The sequence below is a fragment of the Vicugna pacos genome, chromosome 20, assembly GCF_048564905.1.
Source record: "Vicugna pacos chromosome 20, VicPac4, whole genome shotgun sequence".
In the NCBI taxonomy this organism is placed as follows: Eukaryota; Metazoa; Chordata; class Mammalia; order Artiodactyla; family Camelidae; genus Vicugna; species Vicugna pacos.
This window is the reverse complement of record NC_133006.1, coordinates 24,263,206-24,285,094: the sequence shown is the minus strand read 5'-3', so window position 1 is coordinate 24,285,094 and position 21,889 is coordinate 24,263,206. Positions and strand designations below refer to the sequence as shown.

Below are 21,889 nucleotides of genomic sequence, written 5' to 3'. Positions count from 1 at the left end.
CCACCCTGGAAACCACCTGTTTGTTCTCTGTGTCTATTACTCTGTTTCTGTTTGGTTATGTTTATTCATTTGTTTTGTTTTTTAGATTCCACATATAAGTGAAATTATACAGCATTTGTCTGTCTCTGTCTGATTCATTTCACTGAGCATAATATCCTCTAGGTTCATCCATATTGTTGCAAATGGCAAGATTTTATTCCTTTTTTATGGCCAAATAATATTCTATCGCAGGTATACACCACATCTTCATTGATTCATCTATTGATGGCCACATAGGTTACTTCCATATCTTGGCAAGTAAACAATGCTGCAATGAACACAGAGGGTGCATATATCTTTTCAAATTAGTGCTTTTGTTTTCTTTGGATACATACCCAGAAGTGGAATACTGGATCAGATGGTAGCTCTACTTTCAACTTTCTGAGGAATCTCCATACCATTTTCCACAGTGGCTGCATCAATGTACATTCCCACCAACAGTGCACAAGGTTCTGTTTTCTCCACACTCTTGCCAACAGTTGTTATTGGCTGTCATTTTGATAATAGCCATTCTGACAGGTGTGAGGTAAGTGTGGTTTGATTTGCATTTCCCTGGTTAGTGATGTTGAGCATCCTTTCATGTGCCTCTTGGCCATCTGTATGTCTTCTTTGGAAAAAAATGTCTATTCAGGTCCTCTGCCCATTTAAAAACTTTTTTTCTTTTCTTGATGTTGAGTTCAAAATTCTTAACATGGTGTATTAATCTGCTTGGGCTACAAAACAGCATACCACAGAATCAGAATGAGTGGCTTAAATGACAGAAACTTATTTCTCACAGTTCTGGAGTCTGGAGGCTGGAAGCCAAAGTCAAGATGCCAGCAGGGTGGGTTTAATTCTGAGGCATCTTCTCTTGACTTGTAGGTGGCTGCTGACTCTCTGTGTGCTCATATGGTGTTTTCTCTATGCACACATGGGCAGAGAGAGCTCTCTTGCATCTTTTATGAGGGCACCCATTCTATCAGATTAAGGCCCACCATTAGGACTTCATTTAACCTTAATTACCTCCTACAGACCCTATCTCCAAGTATAGTCCCTTTGGGGTTTAGAGCTTCAATATACGAATTTTGGAGAGACACAATTCAATTCATAGCATATAGCCTACCAGGCCTTTCTTTTCTTTCTTTCTTTTAAAATTATTTTTATTATTATTTTTTTAATGGAGGTACTAGGGATTGAACCCAGGACCTTGCACATTCTTAGCATCTACCGCTGAGCTATACCCACCCCCGCTACCAGGCTGTTCTTAATTAGCCGACTTCACCAGCCTCTTCTAAGGACCCACTCTCCTCTCAGCCTCCTTGCTTCTGTATCTTGAATTTCTCTTCGTTGCTCAATCTTGTCCAGATCTCTTGCAGACCTAATCCCTCTATTACCTTCCTTTTTCCTCTGCCTGTCTCATTCTTATTTGGTCTTTACAAGAAAAAAGAAATCTATCCAGCCTTGGAGCAAGAAGAAAAGGGTTTGCCTCCTTTTGATCTGAGTCCACCAAGACATCACAGGACTTGTCTGGGACCTCTTTGAGAACTGCCTGCTCTTTTGAGAACTGAGAACTGAAGATGGCCAATCACAACATTGTGTGGCCAACCCCTTGGGAGCCAGAGACCAGAACTCAATTCCTGCTTTATTGGTGAGTTTCCTCTTTTTGAATCTATATTAAGGCCTTTCAGTTTCTGTTTGGGAAGACCCACTGGACTCATTTCTTGAGGACCATGGCTCTCCCTTGCCTATTAAGCAATAAACTCAGCTTCCCCTCTCCAAGCTCTGATGTCTTTCTATTTTGTTTGTCACTTGCAAGTCTCAGTTTAAGCATCAGTCTCTAAGGGAGGCTTTCCCTGATGCCCCATCCTGTGTTTGGTCCTCTGGTTCTGAATTCCTGTGGCAACCTGTACTCCCACCTCACTGCTGTATGTTTCATGTCTGTCCTTCTGAGCTCCGTAGGGCAGGAAGCATCTCTGTCTGGTTGGTTGGGCAGTATCCCCAGGGCTAGTTTAGCGCCTGGCACCTAGTAGGCTATCAGCAAATGTTAGCTTTTATTAGTAGGTGCTCCTGAAGTATCCTTTGGCCTGTGCTGTCCTCAAAGAGCTTCTCAGATAGTATACACATTTTGTTTTCTAAATTGTACTAAAATTTCTCAGAAGGATCCTGAGATTCTTTAAAGCTCCCACATTATAACCAGGATGAGTTTCTTCATAGAAGAAACATTTCAGAAATGATTATTGATCAATCTTCCCATAATAACTTTCCTGACAGGCATCATATTTGAAGAAATGAGCAAATTTAAATGAATATCTTATCTAGTAGGGACCATTTATTACGAATTTATTGTAGCAACAATATATTGAGAATGAACAAGGAAGAAAGGAATTCTTCTCTCCCTCTTCTGCATAGTCAGGACTTTGTGTCCTTCAAGTTTGGGGTTTCCTGACCCTTTGAGGGGTTTGGCTTTTTTGGATGCTTTAGAAGGAAAGGGAAGATGCAGGCTGGGTGGGGCTTTAAAGGAAAGTGCCACCACTTGGTTTTGGAAGATGCTGGATGTCTGGTCTGAGAGGGAAGGGTGTGAAGGCAGTAGCCTACTCCTTGGTTTACTCTTGTGCCTCTGGGGACTCAGAGAGAAGAAAGGGGACTCTCAGGGCGTGTGGAGAGCTCGGCCTTTTCATGAGCAGCCTCTCAGGTGGGACTGGTCACCAGGGTCCCTGAGAACTGGGCTGTGGGCTGTGGGCTCTGCACAGAGCATTCAACAACTGCCTCCCAGCCCCAAGGCAAGGCCAGATCAAGATTGTGGGGAAACACAGTAAATACCATGGTGCCCCCCAGCCCCAATCCCAATATAGTTAAAAGTAAAAGAACCACGTGAAACCAACAACAGCTTTAAAGATGTACTATATAGATTTGTGATTTTTTTTTCCCCTAGGCACCTGAGTGCGTTGATGCTCTCCTCTCTCTCCATCTCCTTCTCCACCTCTCTCTTCTTTTCCTTAAATATCAAATTATTTACAAAGTTGGGATTTTTTCATCCTTCTTCTGGCTTTGCTGAGGCCATGCCTGGGTGATTAGAAACTGCCCAGCTCAGCCAAGTGGTCGGCTTCCGATGGAGCCCACAGGCCTGGGTGAGGAGCAAGGAATGCCGACCACGTGGTCAGAGGAGCAGACTCTTGTTTGTTTCCTCAGGACTGCAGAAGCCTCGGCTTCCTTGTCTGACCCAAGGGAGGGTGTCTGGAAACTGTCAGACACTAAAATTCCAGTCAGTAGTGGGCAGGGCTGAAGCCAGATTTGATATGAGTGAGTCTGTAAAGAAATAGGACAGATGAACTTTCCAAGTGCCTCTAAGGGGGAAAAAAACAAATGAAAAGAGAAAATGAAATAGGATATTACTTGTGCCCCAAGAGCTGTGGACCAATTTGTCCGTATCTGTTACATATATGTGAACATACATGCTTACTACTCATAAATGTCTCTAGACAGACAGAGAAAGAGCTAGTAACAGTTATGGCTTCCGGAAATTAAAACTGAGTCTACTATTTTTTTTAAGACAATTAAAAAAAAGTATTGAACAGATGTTATTTTTCTAATAAAAATGTACTGCAAAAATTAAAATGACAGCAACAATAAACACATCAGATTGCTAATAGCTACAAATTTCCAACTACGGCACAGCTGGAGACTCTGCTTTCCAGGAGGATGCTCTTGTGACCCAGGCCTGGGCCGTGAAGGGGGCCTGGTGATGCCTTCCAACTGTGGTGTGTCCAGTCGGCAGCTGGAGAGGAAGCTAAATATAGCCTGGCCTGTGAAGGGTGCCAAGATGAATCAGTGCTGGAGCCAGAACATTCCTTCAGCGTGTCCGTGAGCACGCACCTCGTACCTAAGTTCCAGCACCGAGGATGTCGGAAGGAGTGAACAAAGCAGACAGGCCTCCTTGGCCCCCTGGTTTGGCATTCAATCATCACCACAATCAAAATATAGACCAGTTTTACTGTCTCCCAAAACTCCCTTAAGCTATCCCTCTGTAGTCACATCTTCCCTCCCGCCACCCCCTCAAACCACTTTCTATTCTGATCTATTTTCTGTCATGACAGCCTTGTATTTTAAAAATGTCACATAGATGGAATCATATAGCATGTAACCTTTTTGAGACCAGATTTTTTCACTCAGCATCATGCCTTTGCGATTCATTCAAGTTGTTGCCTGTATGAGTAATTTGTTTCTTTTTGTTTCTGGACAGTATACACCATGGTATGGAGAAGACAAGTTATGCATTTATCCGTTTTAACCCAGTTTTTGGTGATTATAAATGAAGCTGCTATGAGCACTTAGTGTAAAGATTTTTGTATGAACACATTTTTATTTCTCACAGGTAAACACCTGGGGGATTATTGACTTGTATGATAAGTGTATTAACTTTATAAGAAATTACCAAACTACGTTCCAGAGTGTGATTTCACATTCCATCAGTAATGAACGAGAGTTCCTGTTGCTCACCTACACTTGGCAGCACTCTCAATATTTAAAAAAAAAATTATTATTTTTTAATTTGGGGGGAGGAGGAGGTAATTATGTTTGTTTATTTTTAATGGAGGTACTGGCGGTTGAACCCAGGACCTCATGCATGCTAAGCATGTGCTCTGCCACTGAGCTGTACCCTTCCCAACTCTTAATATTTTTAAATCTTTGCTATTCTAACAGATCTGTAGTGGTAATTCATCTTGGCTTTAATTTGCATTTTCCTAATGGACAATAATGTTGAACAACTTTTTAGGTGCTTATGGACTTTCTTTTTATTCTCTTTGGTAAAGTGTCTATTCAAGTCTATTGCCTACTTTCTAAATTGGGTTGTCTGTTTTCTTGCTGTTGAGTTTTGAGAGTTCTTTATATAGTCTGGATACATGTCCTTTGTTGAATATGTGACTTGCAAATATTTTCTCCCACTCGGTACCTTGTCTTAGCATTCTCTTAACAGCCTCTTTGGCACAGTAAATATTTTTATTCTGATAATGAATAGTTCTTTTTATTATTCATTTTTATTGAGATATAAATGACATATAGCAAACTGTACCAACCTTCAGCGTACAGCTTGATAAATTTTTACATTTGTATTCACCCACTTAACCACCATCCAGATCAAGATAGTATCACCACAGAAGTTTCCCTTGATCCCTTATCTGGTCAATATGCAAAACTCCTTTCTTGCCCTATTCTGAAAGAACTGCTATTTTGACTTGTAGCACCATAGATTAATTTTGCCTAGAAGGTTTTTAATGATTGTACTCTAAGTTTTGTGACCTACCTAGTTTTGTCCTAGGAATTAGAAGTCTCCCAAACTCCCCCTTAGAAGTTCTGATGCCACTCACCAGATGTGATGGAGAAGGTGGTGAGCAAAGCTAGGCTTCTTATCTTGCCTCCAGCAGGCCAGCAAGCCAAGCCTCAGAGCAGAGTCCAAATACTTGGTAAAAGTGATAGAGAAGGCCTAGGCACCCCAAATCCACTGAATTGGCAAGGGCACAGTTCCAGGAATCAAAAGGCATGCATTTAGCCCCACTCTCTCGACATTTCCTGCATGTCCTTAAACTACATAACCTTGTGCCTCAGCCACCTCATCTGTAATGTGGAAACAGTAATATCCACCATGGTTTATAAGGCTTGTTCACCAATATTTGAGTTTCTCTCTCCTTCCAGGTACCTAGGAAGACTCTACTTTGCCACCCCGGGTAACTCTTACCAACTAACCAAGGCATGACTATGTGACTTACTTTGGCCAATTAAAATGTGTCCCTTCTACATGGAAGTTTTAATTTTTTTTTAATGGGGGGAGGAAGTTAGGTTTATTTATTTAACAAAAGTACTGGAAATTGAACCCAGGACCTCATGAATGCTAGGCATGCACTCTGCCACTAACCTATACCCTCCCCTCTTCCATGGAAGTTTTAAAAGCCAGTGTGTATTGTGCTTTTCCCACATTCTCTCCTCCTTCCACTATAGCAAGTGGTGATGTTCTAGATGTGGCTGCTCTGTCAACCTGGGCCCTGAGGTTAGGACAATGATGGCTCAGAGCAGAGCCTCAGCCAACCCACCATTAGCAAGAGGTTGTCTGTTACAGAAGCATAAACTAGCTTGCTGGGATGATATATCACATTACAAACTTATTACCAAGATTACATGAAATAAAATGTATGTAAATTCTGGACACATAATAAAGCTTGATTTCCTTCTTTTCAAAATCTCCTTCTTTCTGAGGAGTCATGAAACTAGGTATACTCTTACCGGCCCAGAACCCTTAAAAAGAGGCAAGAAAACAGAGGACCGCTCAACCACAAAAGGAAGATGAAGAGAAAAGGCTACAAAGCAACAAAGGGTATAGAAATATGATACAGAGCAAGAAAGAGAAACAAAGTGCCGACGGTGGAGAGACAAAGTATAAGAACAGGGAAAAGAGAGATACAGAGGATGCGGGAGACAGACAGGGTGATTCTAAGAACAACAGCTGAGGCAAATGGAAACTGTATCTGTTTTGAGATGTTCATCCCAACTCCAGGCAAACACAATCATCTGTTATGGTAGCTGAACAAACAAGCTTGGGCTCAATTTGTTCCTGGTCATCTACTTATCAGACTTTCCACCCAAAGTTTACAGAGCCCCCGCTGTGTGCCTGGCCCTGTGCGCATGCTGAGTTTGCTTGAGATGAACAAGACCCAGTCTTGCTGTGAAACAGTCACCTGAATTAGTTAGGATACAATTTGGCCCATGCAATGATGGAGGTGCCCACGGGGAATATGGGAGAAGGGGATCCAGGCCCTGCTTAGAATAGTCAGAAGGGACTTTCTGAAAGACTTGAGTCTAAGGGTTTGGAAGGACTGGGAGTTCGCAAGGCAAGGTTGGGGAGGGCATGCTGGGCAGAGGGGCAACAGGAACCAGGTGGTGGAGGTGAGAATCTACAGGCAGCTGGGGTTGCTGGACCCTTGCTGAGAGGCAGTGGGCATCAGGAGACGCGGAGAGGGGCTCAAGGGCCTATCACAGGTGCTTAATGTTTTTCACTGGTAGGGTTGGGTGTGGGGCTGGGCAGATTTGAGTGGTTCAGCAGAGAAGTGACATGTTCAGACTTTAGTTAAATAGTTCTGATGCAGGAAAAATGTTTGTGGGGTGTGAGGAGGGCTGTGTCCCAGGCTTCAGTTGAGCCCCTGGAACGTGCCCCGCCAAGTGTGGGTCCTTGGCTTCACAGAGGAAAGAGTTCAAGAGCGAGCCACGGTAGTAAAGGTACATTTATTTAGAGATACATCAGAAGGCAAGAGAAAGGCCACAAGGTGTGGATGTTAGGTGCTCAGATGAGAGTAAAAGTAGGTACACACTCCGGAGACGGAGTGTGGGCCAACTCCGAAGAGGGAGAGAGAGGGGGCGGCCACAAGTCACCATGTTGCCAGTTTTTATGAACTCAGCGGCTTCATATGCTAATAAGTGGAAGGACCAGTCTAAGTAGTCTGGGGAAGGGGCTGGGACAGGAAGTTGGCCACTTCCCACTCTTTGATCTTTTGTGGCTAGCCTTGGGACTGCCATGGCGCCTGTGGGCATGCTATTCACCATGTTAATATATTACAATGGGTGTATAATGAAGCTCAAGGTCTGCTAGAAGTCAAGTCTCCCACCATCTTGAGCCTCAAGGCCTATTGGGGATTGACTCCTCAGCCATCCTGATGTTAATTGTTGTGTTGTTCCTAGAATGGCTGTGCCCTGCCCCCTTCCTGTCTCAGCTCTGCCTGCTGTGTGGACTGCGGGTCAGGAAAGAAACTTCTTATGAGATCTCTTGGGAATCGGGTTGAACGCCCAGGCCAGGGCCTGCAAGTGCACATGATGGCCTCGGGAACCATCATCCTAGCTAAGCCTCGGTGAGTGCTGCCACAAGACGGGCAGTGTTCTGTGTAGTCTGAGTGGAGTAACTACCTCACCCTCCTGATAACACTGTGATGAGGGCGGTATTCTTTCTTTAAAAAATTTTTTTTGTTGTTGGTTTGTTCTGGAGGGGAAGTAATTATGTTTATTTTATTTTCATTGTTTTTAACAGAGGTACTGGGGATTGAACCCAGGACCTCCTGCATGATGAGCATGTGCTTTACCACTGAACTATATCCCCTGCCCCTCCCTTTGCAGGGTGATATTCTTATCGTCCTCCATTTTGACCTCAAGATAACTGGGCACCCAGAGGCTGTTTCATGTCCCAGCTGCACATTCTGGTGCAGGCTGCCTGGCTCCGGGATCAGCCTGTAACCACGCTCCATCCTGCCTCCTTGGGGTCCACCACCCTCAGGAAGGCTCTCACAACAGGCAGAATGTTGTACTCCTGCTTGAAGTTTATGAAATCTTTCACATGGATGACCTCATTCTAGCCATGCAACAGTAGCTTCTATGAGGTAGGTATTATTGTTACTCATGGCTAAGAAAACCGACTGAACTGATTTGTCAGAGGTTAGAATGTAGGTGGCAAAGACCCAGACTTGCCGTCTTATGACTCTGGGAGGCCGGTGTCAGGTCTCACATTCATTTGTCAGTCACGGCCTGCTTCACGGTCAACACGCCGTGTGGTTCAAAGGTCAGGGCAATTTCCACTCCGACTCAGCTGCCTCCTGTCGAGGAAAATGCTTTTCTGAACCGAGGAAGAAAGTCACCGAGAAATGTGGTGCTGGCGTCGATTTCCTCCGATTGGGCAACAGCTTCCGCCATCTGGATCGGGTGACGTCAGCTGTCTGGCTTTGGGCCAGGGTTCTCCCACCCAGGAAACTGACTTCCGGCCGGGCTCCCCGCCGGCTCCCGCCTCCTGGAGGAGCAGGCCTCTCAGTTTGCAAAGGGGAAGACTGGAAATCAGATTTCAGGGAAGGTTTCGCTTTAGGGAAGGAGGTAAAAATGGGGCAGAGGAGTTCAGAGGACACTGGCGGGAAATGAGCAGGCACACCCCCCCTGTGTGAGGTCTGGGGTCTTTCTGGGGGCAAGACGGGAGAATCCAGGGATCAGACCGGGATGTTTAAGATTTTGTGACTAATAGACTTAAGTAAATGGGGACAGAGGGGGAGAAAGGTAAGCAAAGCTGAGGAAATCTGGAAAAAGTTACACATAAAGACAAACACAGAAGGCCACACATAAGCCAAGAATAGAATGTTGTTCTCAATCTTTATGTACTTTTCTGTGGACACTAAATCTTGAATAAATCACTAACACAGCAAAAAGCAGCCTTTTACCACTTTACTTTTTAATTTATTTTATTTTTATAGTCAGTTTACAATGTTGTATCAGTTTCGGGTATTCAGCATAATGTTTTAGTCATACATAAACATACATATATTCCCTTTCATATTCTTTTTCATTATAGGTTACTACAAGATACTTATTTATTTTATTTGGGAGGTAATTAGGTTTGTTTGTTTGTTTGTTTGTTTGTTTAAATGGAGGTTCTGGGGATTGAACCCAGTGTGTGCATGCTAAGCACACATTCTAACCACTGAGCTATACCTTCCCCCCATCATTATATGTTACTACAAGATATTGAATATAGTTCCCTGTGCTATACAGTAGAAACTAGTGGTCTGTCTATTTATATATAGAAGTTAGTATCTGCAAATCTCAAGCTCCCAATTTATCCCTTTGTCCCCTTCCCTCCTGGTAACCATAAGTTTGTTTTTTATGTCTGTGAGTCTGTTTCTGAACTGCTTTACTTTTTGAATTACAAAAATATGTCAGTTTACAAATCTAAACAATAGATACAGTAGAAATTTTGTGTCCCTCCCCCATCCCAAACCCTGGTCTCCAGGCCTGGTTCATAAAGGCTGTTAATTACTTTGGCTGTTTCTTCAGCCAAAAATAATCTCATTTACTCTTCACAATGACCCTATGAGATAAGAACTATTATTGTGCTTTTATTTTTTTTAATTGTGGTAAAATATATATATAACAAGGATTTACCATTTTACCGCACCCCAGTGGCCCAAGGTGAATGGGTCACCATGGTGCTCTGGCCTACCTGACCCAGCAGCGGAAGGTCTGCAGCTTTATAAGCAGGTGCTATGCCACCTTGACTTGTGGTGCATCCACAGGGACAAATACTGGTCCTTTGCTTGTTTGAGAGAGCCCGGTTTGAAGAACTAAGAAGAAAAAGGGTTTGGTAAAGTCTGTCCAGCTACTGAGGGAGGCAGAGGAAGAATTCTGCCACCACCAGCATCCACAACCATTTATCTCCCCTGCTTTACTGAGGGCACCTCTCAGGAGAGATGCGAGTGTTACAAGGTCCCTGCGAGGTACTTAGATGACTGGCATCCTTCTGAGAAGGCGATGTATCCTAAATTCTTTGCCAAGAGAGCAGTAGAAGAAACTGTGGAGGGAAAGCTGGGAGCAAGAGGTTAAGCAGCTGCAAGGGGACACTTGCCAGGTAGTCCTCAGGTGGAAGCTTTGCCCTTTGCCTGAAAGGACGGTGACTTGTTCCCACTGTGGTGGCATATGGTGACCAGGCCCCAGAAGCATCCCACATACAGAGGAAGTTTCCCTCACCATTTGTGCTTGCAAGGAAATAAGTTACAGAACCCACACACTGTTACCTTCATAAAAATAGCTAGGCATTACAACTAAATATATAAATACCTAAAATTTATACTATTTTAAAACCATTTTTATATATACAGTTCAGCAACATTAAATACATTTATACTGTTGTGCAGCCATCACCACCATCCATCTCCAGAGCTTTCACATCTTCCCCAACTAAACTTCTGTATCCAGGAAACAATATCTTCCCATGCCCCCCTCCCCCTAAACTTCACCCCTGGCAACCAGCATTCTGCTTTGTCTCTATGAATTTAACTACTCTAGGGACCTCATATAAGTGAAATCACATAATATTTATCCTCTTGTGACTGGTTTTTATTTCACTTACCATAATGTCTTTGAGATTCATTCATGTTGTAGCAGATGTCAGAATTTTCTCCCTTTTTAAGGCTGCATAATATTCCATTGTGTATATAGACCACATTTTGTTTATCCATTCATCCATCGATGGACACTTGGGTTGCCTCCACCTCTTGGCTATTGTGAATAGTGTCACTATGAATGTGTATGTACACATATCTGTTTGAATTATGTCTTTATTTTTAATAATAGCAGTATTGAGATATGATTCCTATATCATACGTTTCACCATTTTAAAGTGTACAATTGAATGGTTTTTAACATGCTCATCGAGTTCTGTGACCAACCTACAATTGATTTTAGAATATTTCCATCACCACCAAAAGAAATCCCAAAGCCATGAACAATCATTCCCAATTTCCCCTCAGATCCCTGCCCGCTTCAGTCCTAGACAACCACTAAACTACTTTTTATCTCTGTGGATTGGTCTATTCTGGACATTTCATATAAATGAAGTCACACAATATGTGGCCTTTTGTGTCTGGCTTCTCTCACTTAGCATAATATTTTCAAAGTTCAGCTACATTGTAGCAGCTATCAATACTTTGTTTTTCTTTATTGCCTGATGCTTTCCATTGTGTGAATATAGATACCACAATTCACTATTTATTTATTCATTCATCAATTGATGGCTGTTTGTGTTGTTTCTATGTTTTGGTTATTATGAGTAGCGCTGGTATGAATATTTATGAACAAGGATGTGTGTGAATGTGTTTTCATTTCTCTTGGGATTATACCTCGGAGTGCAGTTTCTAGTCATATGGAAACTCTTTGTTGAACCTTTTGAGGAACTGCCAGGCTGTTTTCTGAAGTGACTGCACCATTTGACATTCCCACCAGCAGTGTATGAGGGTTCCAATTTCTCCAACCTGTTTTTTTTTATTCTACCATTTTAGTGGGTATAAAGTGGTATTAATTATGTTGAGCATCTTTTTATGTGTTTGTTGGCCATTTGTATATCTTTGGAGAAATGTTTATACAGATCCTTTGCCCATTTTTAAATTCTTTTTTTTAAATTACTGAGTTGTAAGAGTTCTTTATATATTCTCAATACAAGCCCTTTAACAGATCAGTGACTTACAAGTATTTCATCCCATTCTGTAGATCATCTTTTCACCTTTTTTTTTAAGATTATATTCCATTTATAGTTACTATAAAATATTGGCTGTATTGCCTGTATTGTATAATATATCCTTGTAGCTTATTTTATACATAACTATTATTGTACTTCTAAATCCCCTACCCCTATATTGCCTCTCCCCACTGGTAACCACTAGTTTGTTTTCTATATCTGTGAGTCTGCTTCTTTTTGTTATAGTCACTGATTTGTTGTATTTTTTAGATTCCACATATAAGTGATATCATACACTTATTTGTCTTTCTCTATCTGACTTATTTCACTTAGCATCATACTCTCCAAGTCCATCCAAGTTGCTGTAAATGGCAAAAGTTTATTTATGGTTGAATAGTATTCCATTGTGTATACACACATGTGTATATTATACCACATTTTCTTTATCCATTCGTCTGTTGATGGACACTTAGGTTGCTTCCACATCTCGACATCTTTTCACTTTCTTGATGGTGTCCTTTGGAGCACAAAAGTTTTAAATTTTGATCAAGTCCAGTTTACCTATTTCTTTGTTACTTGTGCATTTGGTATTGTAGCCAAGAAGCTACCACCTAATCTGCAGTCACAAAGATTTGAGCCTATGTTCTCTTCTAAGAGTTAAATAGTCTTAGCTGTCACATTTAGGTCTTTGATCCATTGTGGGTTAATTTTCTTATACAGTGTGAGATAGGGATCTAACTTCATTCTTTTGCGTGTGGATATCCAGTTGTCCCAGGGTTACTATGCTTTTTTACAAATAAATAAATTGTAAGTAAGCTCCATGAGAAAAAGGACAGTGCCTGGTTTTGCTCACCATTGTCTCCTCAGGATTCACTTAGCCCCATGCCTGATACATACAAGATGCTCAATAAATAATAGATTCAGTGAATAAATATACAAGTGACTGAGTCTCAGAGAGGTTAAACAACTTGTGTAGGTCAGCCAGCTAGAAAGTAGCCACACATTGTTCAAACCCAAGGCTTTTCATTCATTTCTGATGAAGAATTTTTTGCTTCTAAGTTTCCGAAACTTTTCTCAAGTTACAAAAGCTCTTTACCGCAAGAAACCAGATTTCCTCAAAGTTTCATTTGCTGCCTCTCCCTGAATCATCCCAATAATTCCATTGTTTGTGAACAGCCAGCCGTCACAAATCTAGTGAGCCTCATGTCCCTTCTGCCTCTGTCTCCTCTGTGTAATGGGATATTGTGGGACAGACCTGATTTGATGTGGGAGGCATTTTGGGTGCATGGGAGGCTTTGTGTGTGCTCGTTGTGTGAAGCACAGCCTTAGGGAAACCCAGTGTCCTTGCTTTGGTCCTGACATGGTACCCCTTTCATGGACCGTGGTTTCTGATTCTGAGTATAGCTTGCCATCTTAGAGGAAAATGATGCCATGTGGCATAAACCCCAGCTATAGAACATTTTGATGGGCTCACCTCTTTGGGGATGTGGACAAGGGAGAACCCTCAAGGGAAAAAGCACTATGCTCTTCAAAGTTTCTGAAGTTAAACTCTAAACTGTGGTGAGAGTTGAGTCGAATCACCAGTCCCCCCACCCTGACAGTGTTGAGTTTGGGCTCCCCCTGTTGGACCCTTTGAAAAATTATTATTTGAACTAGTACAGAAAAAATTAAGACTGAGAAGAGGGGGCAAAAGAAAGAACATTTATTGAGAGCTTGCTATATGTTGGGCATTTTCTTTAGGCATCTTGTTTCATCCTCAAAGTTATCCTACAGGTTTTATCAATCCTAATTTGCAGAATTGGAAGCTGAAACTTGCCCAAAGTCACACCAAGATTTGAACCCAGAGCTCTCCTGACTCCCTAAAGTCACACTCTTCCCAGAGCTCAGAGCCAAAGGAGCCAGCGGGTAGAAATGCCACTGGAGGGCCCCTCTCTCCACTACTGCTGGGTCTGTTGCTCACTTTATCAAGATATTTTGGGGGGCCCAGGGACTCTTTGGGAGTCCTCCTGAATCAATGGTATGTTGAAGCCAGCTTGGACTGGCTGGTGAGAGGAATTGTTAAATATTCAGGAATTTTACAAGCTGTTTGTTAAACCTGTTGGTAGCTGGGAATCAGATATGGTAGGCGGGAGTATTTACACCATGGAAATTGGTAACCTCTACAAATAAAGGCTTCCCCCACCTCAAATCCCCCCACTCCTTGCTGATGTAACCAGCACACCACTGTAGCTGAACTGCTTCCCCCACCTCAAATCCCCCCACTCCTCGCTGATGTAACCAGCACACCACTGTAGCTGAACTCACCTCTGAGGGCAGAAATGCCCCTGACAGAGCATCGGCTTTGAGGACAACAGGGTCTGTCACCAGTGGTCACAAGTTTCAGCTGTAGATTGATGAAGGGTAGACATATGGGCTGGAAAATGAGGAAGTGTGGGCACAAGGGAGGGAGAAAAGAGGCTGTAGAATTTTTTTTTTTCCAGGGGAAAGCTTGAATGCAGTCCCCCACTACCACAAATTATGCAGTCAAGTTTCCCACATTTGGGGAAATCGCAGGAGTCAGCACATCCAGAGTGCAATGGATAAACCTCGCCCTGGGAAAACCACCTTCGTCATCATGGTATCTCCCCTGCCAGATAAGTATGTAGAATATTGGCTATTGACAGGGACAAAGTACCAACTATTTTTTTTTAACTGAGCTGTAACTTTATTTTATCTATCTATCTATCTATCTATCTATCTATCTATCTATCTATCCATCCTTATACTTAAAACAAAAGTATAATTGACTTCCAACATGATTTTGATTTTAGTTCTGGGTATCCCAACATTGTAATTTGTTCTTTTTATACATTATAAATTGATCACCACAAAGTACCACCGCGTATAATCCCAGGGATTTGTGGGGAGGGGTTGTAGTTTGTCATTAAGAGTTGTTTTCTTTCAGGGCAGTGTTTCCAGTTCATACAGAAACTAGAAGAGTGCCCTGGTGTTGGGGGTGGGGGGCTCTGCACAACGCAGAGGAGGGGAGATCTCTTCTGAGGAGGGAAAGGTGACTTTGAGCCTTGAGGTCTGGGGTGGGAAGCAGCTGGTGGACTATATTCCCAACCCTGAGACTACAGCTGGGATCCTTTCGTGGGCCAGGTGTTGACTTTCCTCCAGCAGGGCCCCCATATTACCCAGGGCTGCCTGGCTCTGTGACAGAGCAGAACAGCTCTAAGCACTGGGGACTGAGTCCCCAGAGCCCACTCTGGGTGCTTTGAGGCTCTTTCTGAGGACTCTCTCCATTTGAGAACTGGAGGCAGGGGACTTCCAGTTGATTTAGATGCTGCGAAGAACCAGCCACCTACAGTATTAAAATAAGAGGGACATCCTTTGAGGGAGGCAGTGGGAGGGAACATCCCCACGGGGAGAGGAAGGGACTTCCCAGCACTGCCATATCCCCAGAGGTTTTCCCTTATTCCTTTGTGCTTATGAAAAACTGCAGCCAAAGTCATCAGCACTGCGAGAGACTTGGGACAATTAAATTAGACTTCCCTGAAGTCCTGGCATTAAGAGAAGCCAAAGCAAAGAATTGAACAGCAGGTAACCCGATAATCTTCGGATTCACAAGACACAGCTAATTTATCTTTAGCCTACAGGCAAAGGCAGAGATTGTCTCTCCCTTGCTCCTGGCTTGCTGCCTCCATCTCAAAGAAAATTCCTGAGTCTTGAGAGAAACTGGGAAGGTCTGACTCCCACCTACTCACAGCTCCCTGTCTGAGTTCTAGGGCCCTCTCCGAGGCCCCCCACCCCAACCTGTACCCTCCTGATGCCAGAATGTCTGTTTCAGAGACCATAGGACCGCCAGGTGTGTGACCCTATGCATCCTACAAGGCCCAGAAAGCCACAGAAAGTCACACAGCGAGGGGTGGAGCAGGGGTGTTGTCATTCAGTCCAGGTGTTGTTGACTCTCTTGAGATTCAATACAAGACCAGAGTTTGTGATCAGAGGGACACCCGGATTGGATGGGTGTGCACAGGGCAAGACTGGCATGACATTTAGGATGAATGAGTCCTTTCTGCAGGGCAGGCTTCCACCCGCTGGTACAGCTCCAGGCAAGGCGGGCCTGGGCAGACCTCACTGGCAAGGCAGGCTTCGGAAGGGGTGTGCAGTGGGAGGGAGGCTCCAACTCAGAGGCTGCTGGTTTCTGCTAAGAAGAGGTTAACATGCACGCAAACTGATTATCAGTTAACTATTGGCTGGTGCACCACCTTCCTAACCTTTGAGAAAGCCTGCTCCCACTGCTTGTTTGCACCCATTCATTCAGCACATATTTACTAAGTTTCTCTTAAGTGCCATGTGCTACTGGATAGAATAGGAACAGGACAGCCATCATGATTCCATGGCGGTCACAGGGTGATGGGATGAAGGACAGTGAACAAGTAATTGAAGGAAGATGAATGTTATGAAGGAAAAATCCAGGGTGTAGAATGAGGTACCTAATTAAGTCTGGAGTGACAAGGGATGCCTATGGAAGAAATCATTTAGGACATAGCTGAGGAATTAGCAGGAGTGAAAATGGAAGCTTCCAGAGAGCAGAGACCATGCCTGACTGTGCTAGTGCCTGAGTCTGGCATGGAGTAGGCATGGATACGTCTGGTTGAAAGAATCTAATGGAATAAAAGGATTCTCTGTGTGTGTGCGTGCGTGTGCGTGTGTGTGATGTAGTTAACCCTGCTTTATCTCAGCTTAGTAAACAGCTTTTGTAAAACTGCAGATGCTCTATCTGATCAATGATAGCTCAGAGAGGGATGTTAATGAGATGGACACCATTAGAGGCAACTTACCAATAGAACAAACCCTGACATAGATTCCTCCCTGCTTGGGTTTGAACCCTGAATCTACCACTTACTAGCTATGAGGAGGTGAGCCAGTTGCCCACCACTCTTGTGCCTTGTTATTTGTAAGTTCTTCCCACATTGTCAGGATGAAAGATAATGTATATAAATTGGAATGTTATTGTATACTATAGCATTCACACTGTGTAACTATTATGATAGTATAGCTATTGTAGATATAGATCTATAAACTATAGATCATACATAGTATAATATTATATATATAGTATTATGTAAAGTACAGTATACTACATATTTTGTATATAGTATAGTATAATGATAACTATTAATATAATTAATAACTATAATACTTGGTAGTTACTGTTATTATTTATGTACACCAAGCTTGTCCAAAAGGACTTTGATAATTACAAGACATAAACATGATAAATCCAAATCTTGTTAAGCAAGAGTAATAATAAATCAAGTAGGAGGGGACAGGAGGGGAGGGTGTGTATGCAGTGCTCCGTACTGTCTACATAGAGAGAGGATGAGCCCTTGGAAGATAAATCAGAAGCCCTTCCTATTGGTATGCCAGGCATGCTGGCTGGTTTTACCAACCTCCCTCCCCACAAGACATTCTTGTTCCAGGGAGTTCAGAATTTTTCAACCTCCAAGACACATCTGTAGCAAGTTTTGGATGAGGGAAGCCGAAATGAAAGGGAGACTGATGTATATTCATCCATTGGCCATGCTTACAGATAGGAGAGCAGGCCCTTTTGACTTTTACCAAAGGCACTGGAGGTCTTTGTAGGTTTCTGAATTAGATGCTCTGTAAATACCCAGATTATTTGGGCCTTTCTCAGTCTGCTGCTTCCTGCTGTACCCTGTGACCACAAGTTAACCACTGTTTCTACTTTTACTTACGTTTTGTATCTTTGTGAGAAATTTTTGAGCTGCCTGAAAACATTTCCTGAAATCGTCTTTCAAATCTCTTTTCAAATATCTGCATCAGTTGTGGATTCATATTGCTGAGCTACCAACAAGATCAAAACACCCATCTTTTTTTTTTTTAACATTTTTTATTGACTTATAATCATTTTACAATGTTGTGTCAAATTCCAGTGTTCAGCACAATTTTTCAGTCATTCATGGACATATACACACTCATTGTCACATTTTTTTCCTCTGTGAGTTATCATAACATTTTGAAAACACCCGTCTTTGATCTACCTCGAATTACAATTCCTGAAAGAAAAAAAACTTTCTCACAACTCTTTACATTTTCATTACTTCTATCACCAGGGTTAATGATAGCCTTTGGGTGGGGATGGGGAGTAATTTATGCAAAGAAACAAAGTTTTTTTCTTCTTTTTTAATGGAGGTACTGGGGATTGAACCCAGGACCTCGTGCATGCTGAGCAAGTACTCTACCACTGAGCTTTACCCCACCCGCAACAAGGTTTTGAAAACAACTTTTTTCCAGTAGGTTTCTGCCTGCTGGACCATTCACTGAGAATCACAAAGCTACTTTGGGAAGCTGGGTGGTGGGTTCTCCTCACTCAGCGGTACCCAGCTGGGCAGCACTGTTCTTGTCTGTGCTGCAGCCAAACTGTGCATTCCCACACTTTGGGGGTCTTGATTGACAGTTGAAGCAGCCGAGTGTTGAATTTGCAGATGCCACGTGTTAACTGTACTGAATAAATATCTGTATCAAGGAGACACAAACAAGCAATAAAGCTGTGCGTTTCATTTTGTTATTGTTGTTGTTGATAATACGTCATGTACTAATCCAATTACCCAAGCTCCTGGGAATCACTTCATATAAAAGACCATATCCATGTGAGTGGATTTTTAAAAAAAACTTTAGAGGTGGGTAATTAGGTTTGTTTGTTTGTTTATTTATTTATTTAATGGAGGTGACGGTATTGAACCCAGGACCTTGTGCATGCTAAGCATATGCTCTACCACCGAGCTAGACCCTCGCTACACAATGCGCTCCATTATTGCTTCATTGATTCACTGAAATAATTCTAGCTCTGGATTAGTTCTAGTTAGAGATAAGTCCCATTGTTAATTATGTTTGGGTGGGGTTTGGGGGGCCAAATTAATGGAAACACAATTCAGAGGTTGCTCCTCCACTGGGACCACATAACATAATTTACATCTTTGCCTCCTGTGTACATTCCTCTCCCTTTTCTGTCATTATCATGAGGTCATTATTCAGTCTTCAAGGCCTGACCCTTGTTAGGAAATTATGGGAAAAATGCAGTTGCTTTATAATCACCAATTACCTTGTGACTTCTTTCATGTGAATGCACCCAAATTTCCATCTCACTCGCTATGATAAAATTGTAAGAGGGCCAACAGCCTTTTTCAGCTGGATTTCCTGGAAAAGGATCCAAAAGAGGGGGTGGCCAGATGACTCGCTGTGAACAGAGCAATGGCTGGTCATGGGTCACGTCAAACAGAGCCCTGACTGGAAGATCTTGGCATCTTTTGCACATTTCTGCAATGATGATCTAATTTCTTTAGATAGGCTTCTATTTAAACATGAAATGGAAGAAGCTTTGTTGATTGTATCAGGGAGCTCTTTGGTCCTCCAGTGACCTCGGACCACCCATGTTGGACTGAGACTGCCCCTCCAGCATCTTTGCTACAGAAACTGCTGCCCTTATATATAACTACTGGGAGTTTGAAATAGAAAATAGGAAAGAGATGCATGTGTCCTTGAGAAGAGGGAGTGAGGTTTCCCTTGAGAGGAGGAGGTTGAGTGGTCCAGCATGTGAAAAGGGATGATGCGTGAAAAGCACTTAGCCCAGGACCCGGCAGGCAGTAAGAACTCAATAAATGTTAAATTATTATCATTCTTACCTGCCTTGATGTTCTAGCCCTCTTGGCTTCTTGTGCCGGCAACATTTCCTGACTTGCTCATTTCTTGCCCTTCCTTGGGTCCTTTTGTTCTTCTGTCCCCTGAAATAATGTCTTCTCCATATCACATCAGGGGGTAAAGCACTCAGAGCAGAGAGGGACCTCACGTGTAGGTGTAGTGATAGATAGAAATAGTGGCTAAGTCCCAGGTTTTCTGGAAATAGGGTTTACCTTTTTAAAAATGGAATCCAGTATCACATAGTTTACAGTTTCTCCAGTCTGTGATGGTGGTAGGGTTGGTGTTCGTGGAGCAAACCACCTCCCTTTCTAAATCAGAGTTGAGATCAGGGATGTCAACCCACTTAACACACGTAGAATTTGTCCATTTGGTGGATCCTGAATGATGTCAAAACCTGTGCTTTTGATGGGCAAGAGCTTGTATGAGAACCACCTTATGAGAATCTCCTGCCTGGAACCTCATTCTGAGTAGCCAAATATTCTACCCTCCTGGTTCTCTCCTCTGTGATGCGTCGACCTGGTAGGAGGGGAGCCTGGGGGCACTGGGAGGGAACAGGAGAGGTGGACTTGGCAGTTAGACTCTTCCTCTGACACACGAAGAGCCCACTGCAGGAGCTGTTCCAACCCTGTGGTTCTGGGCTCTGAAGTGGTTTTTTCTTACAACAGAAGCAAAGCCCAGGCTCAGGCCAGTGGGGAAACAGCCTGGAATCTAGGAGCCTCAGATCTTTTTCAGATTCCTCCAAATGTCTCATATCTTTTTTTATGAGTTTATTTTTTTCTGAATCAGGATTGAAATAAAGTCCATACATCATTACATGGGTTGATATTTTTCTCCTGTTTCTTTTAATGTATAGATTCTCTCTCCCATTCTTTTTTTCCCTTGAAATGTATTTGTTGGAAAAACCGTGTGGTGTGTGGGAGGAGTTTCCTGTAGCGTTTCCCACAGTTTGGTTTTGGTTGATGATATACTTGAGGTAACTTGTTCCTCTGTCCAATGAATTCCCTATAAATTGGTAACTTCACTTAGAGGCCTGATTCAGTGTTTGTATTTGCAGGGCTCCTCAGAGAATGCTGTGAACTTCCAACAGAATGTGCATAATGTCTGCTTGTCTCACTTTTGGTGATGTTATCAGTCATTAGTCATTATTGACTAAGCCATGGTTTCATTAGGGGTTACAAAATGGTAATATTGAAATACTGTCATTCTGCTCATATACTAGCTAGATTCCTTCTGTAAGAGAAATTCCCTCAGCAACCATTTGATCAGGCATGGTTCCTACAGGAAAGGCAGGCTAAATGTTGATTTCTCTTTATTAGCAATTTTCAATTTATTAAATTGGCTACCTAGTGGTCCCAAAGTGACCAGTTTTAAACCATCCTTATAAAGTCATGGGTTCAAACATATTTGATGTGCTTTAGTTCATTATAGTACATTGTCTTTATTATTCATATGAATGTTTAAATTGTCCCATCTTTGGTAACATCACCTCCTTTCGATATAGTCTTAAGTGATTTTGATAGTTCCTGAATTTCTGACATGATAAGATATCCAAGCATGTCTTGTATATTTCCTTCTCCAGATTAAGAACCAAACATTTCTTCAAGATTTCTATTGATGGAAATGGCAATTAGAGACCACAGTCAGGGAGCTAGGGATGCTCATTTCTACTGGGTTGGTCCTTGCTTCTAGAGCCTTCTAATGGAAAGGAAATACAAGCACATGTATTGAAAGATAACATCCTTTGCTTATACTAATACTTTCAATTGTTTTTTGTTTGTTTGTAGAGGGAGGTAATTAGGTTTCTTTATTTATTGTTTTAGAGGAGGTACTGGGGATTGAACCCAGGACTTTCTGTATGCTAGGCATGTACTCTACCACTAGAGCTATACCTTCCCCCTTTCAATTCAAAATAGAAAATCTCGTTTTATGTAACTTCAAATATCTTACAACTGTTCTTTCTCCCAAGCAAATATCTCAGTTCCCAAACACATCAATATTTGCTTTACCTCTCAGCTGGTCACCATTAATTGACAAAGTATATCTCACTAGGGATAGACAGTAAAATTACTGTGGTTTAAAGTTGCTTGAAATAGTTCTGTCTGTGATCATACCACTAACTCCCTGTGTGGATAGATTCTT

General features: G+C 42.5%; 2 long non-coding RNA genes, 1 other non-coding gene and 1 pseudogene across 3 annotated transcripts; 2 read left to right on the top strand and 2 right to left on the bottom strand.

Moving 5' to 3' along the window:
• The first annotated feature begins 1,582 nt into the window (after positions 1-1,582).
• Positions 1,583-8,423, top strand: LOC140687608 (uncharacterized). Its single transcript, XR_012062004.1, has 3 exons — positions 1,583-1,666; positions 7,744-7,910; positions 8,173-8,423. It is a non-coding gene; the product is annotated as an uncharacterized lncRNA (long non-coding RNA).
• Positions 8,424-10,006: 1,583 nt separating this feature from the next.
• On the top strand, positions 10,007-10,635 carry LOC102544292 (NADH dehydrogenase [ubiquinone] 1 beta subcomplex subunit 9 pseudogene; annotated as a pseudogene).
• A 3,885-nt stretch (positions 10,636-14,520) lies between these two features.
• On the bottom strand, positions 14,521-14,684 carry LOC116284510 (U1 spliceosomal RNA). Its single transcript, XR_004194299.1, has one exon. It is a non-coding gene; the product is annotated as a U1 spliceosomal RNA (small nuclear RNA).
• A 3,244-nt stretch (positions 14,685-17,928) lies between these two features.
• LOC140687606 (uncharacterized) lies at positions 17,929-20,196 on the bottom strand. The gene is made up of 3 exons (XR_012062001.1): positions 19,735-20,196; positions 19,155-19,249; positions 17,929-18,568 (listed from the first exon to the last, which is right to left on the bottom strand). It is a non-coding gene; the product is annotated as an uncharacterized lncRNA (long non-coding RNA).
• Between the last annotated feature and the right edge of the window lie 1,693 nt (positions 20,197-21,889).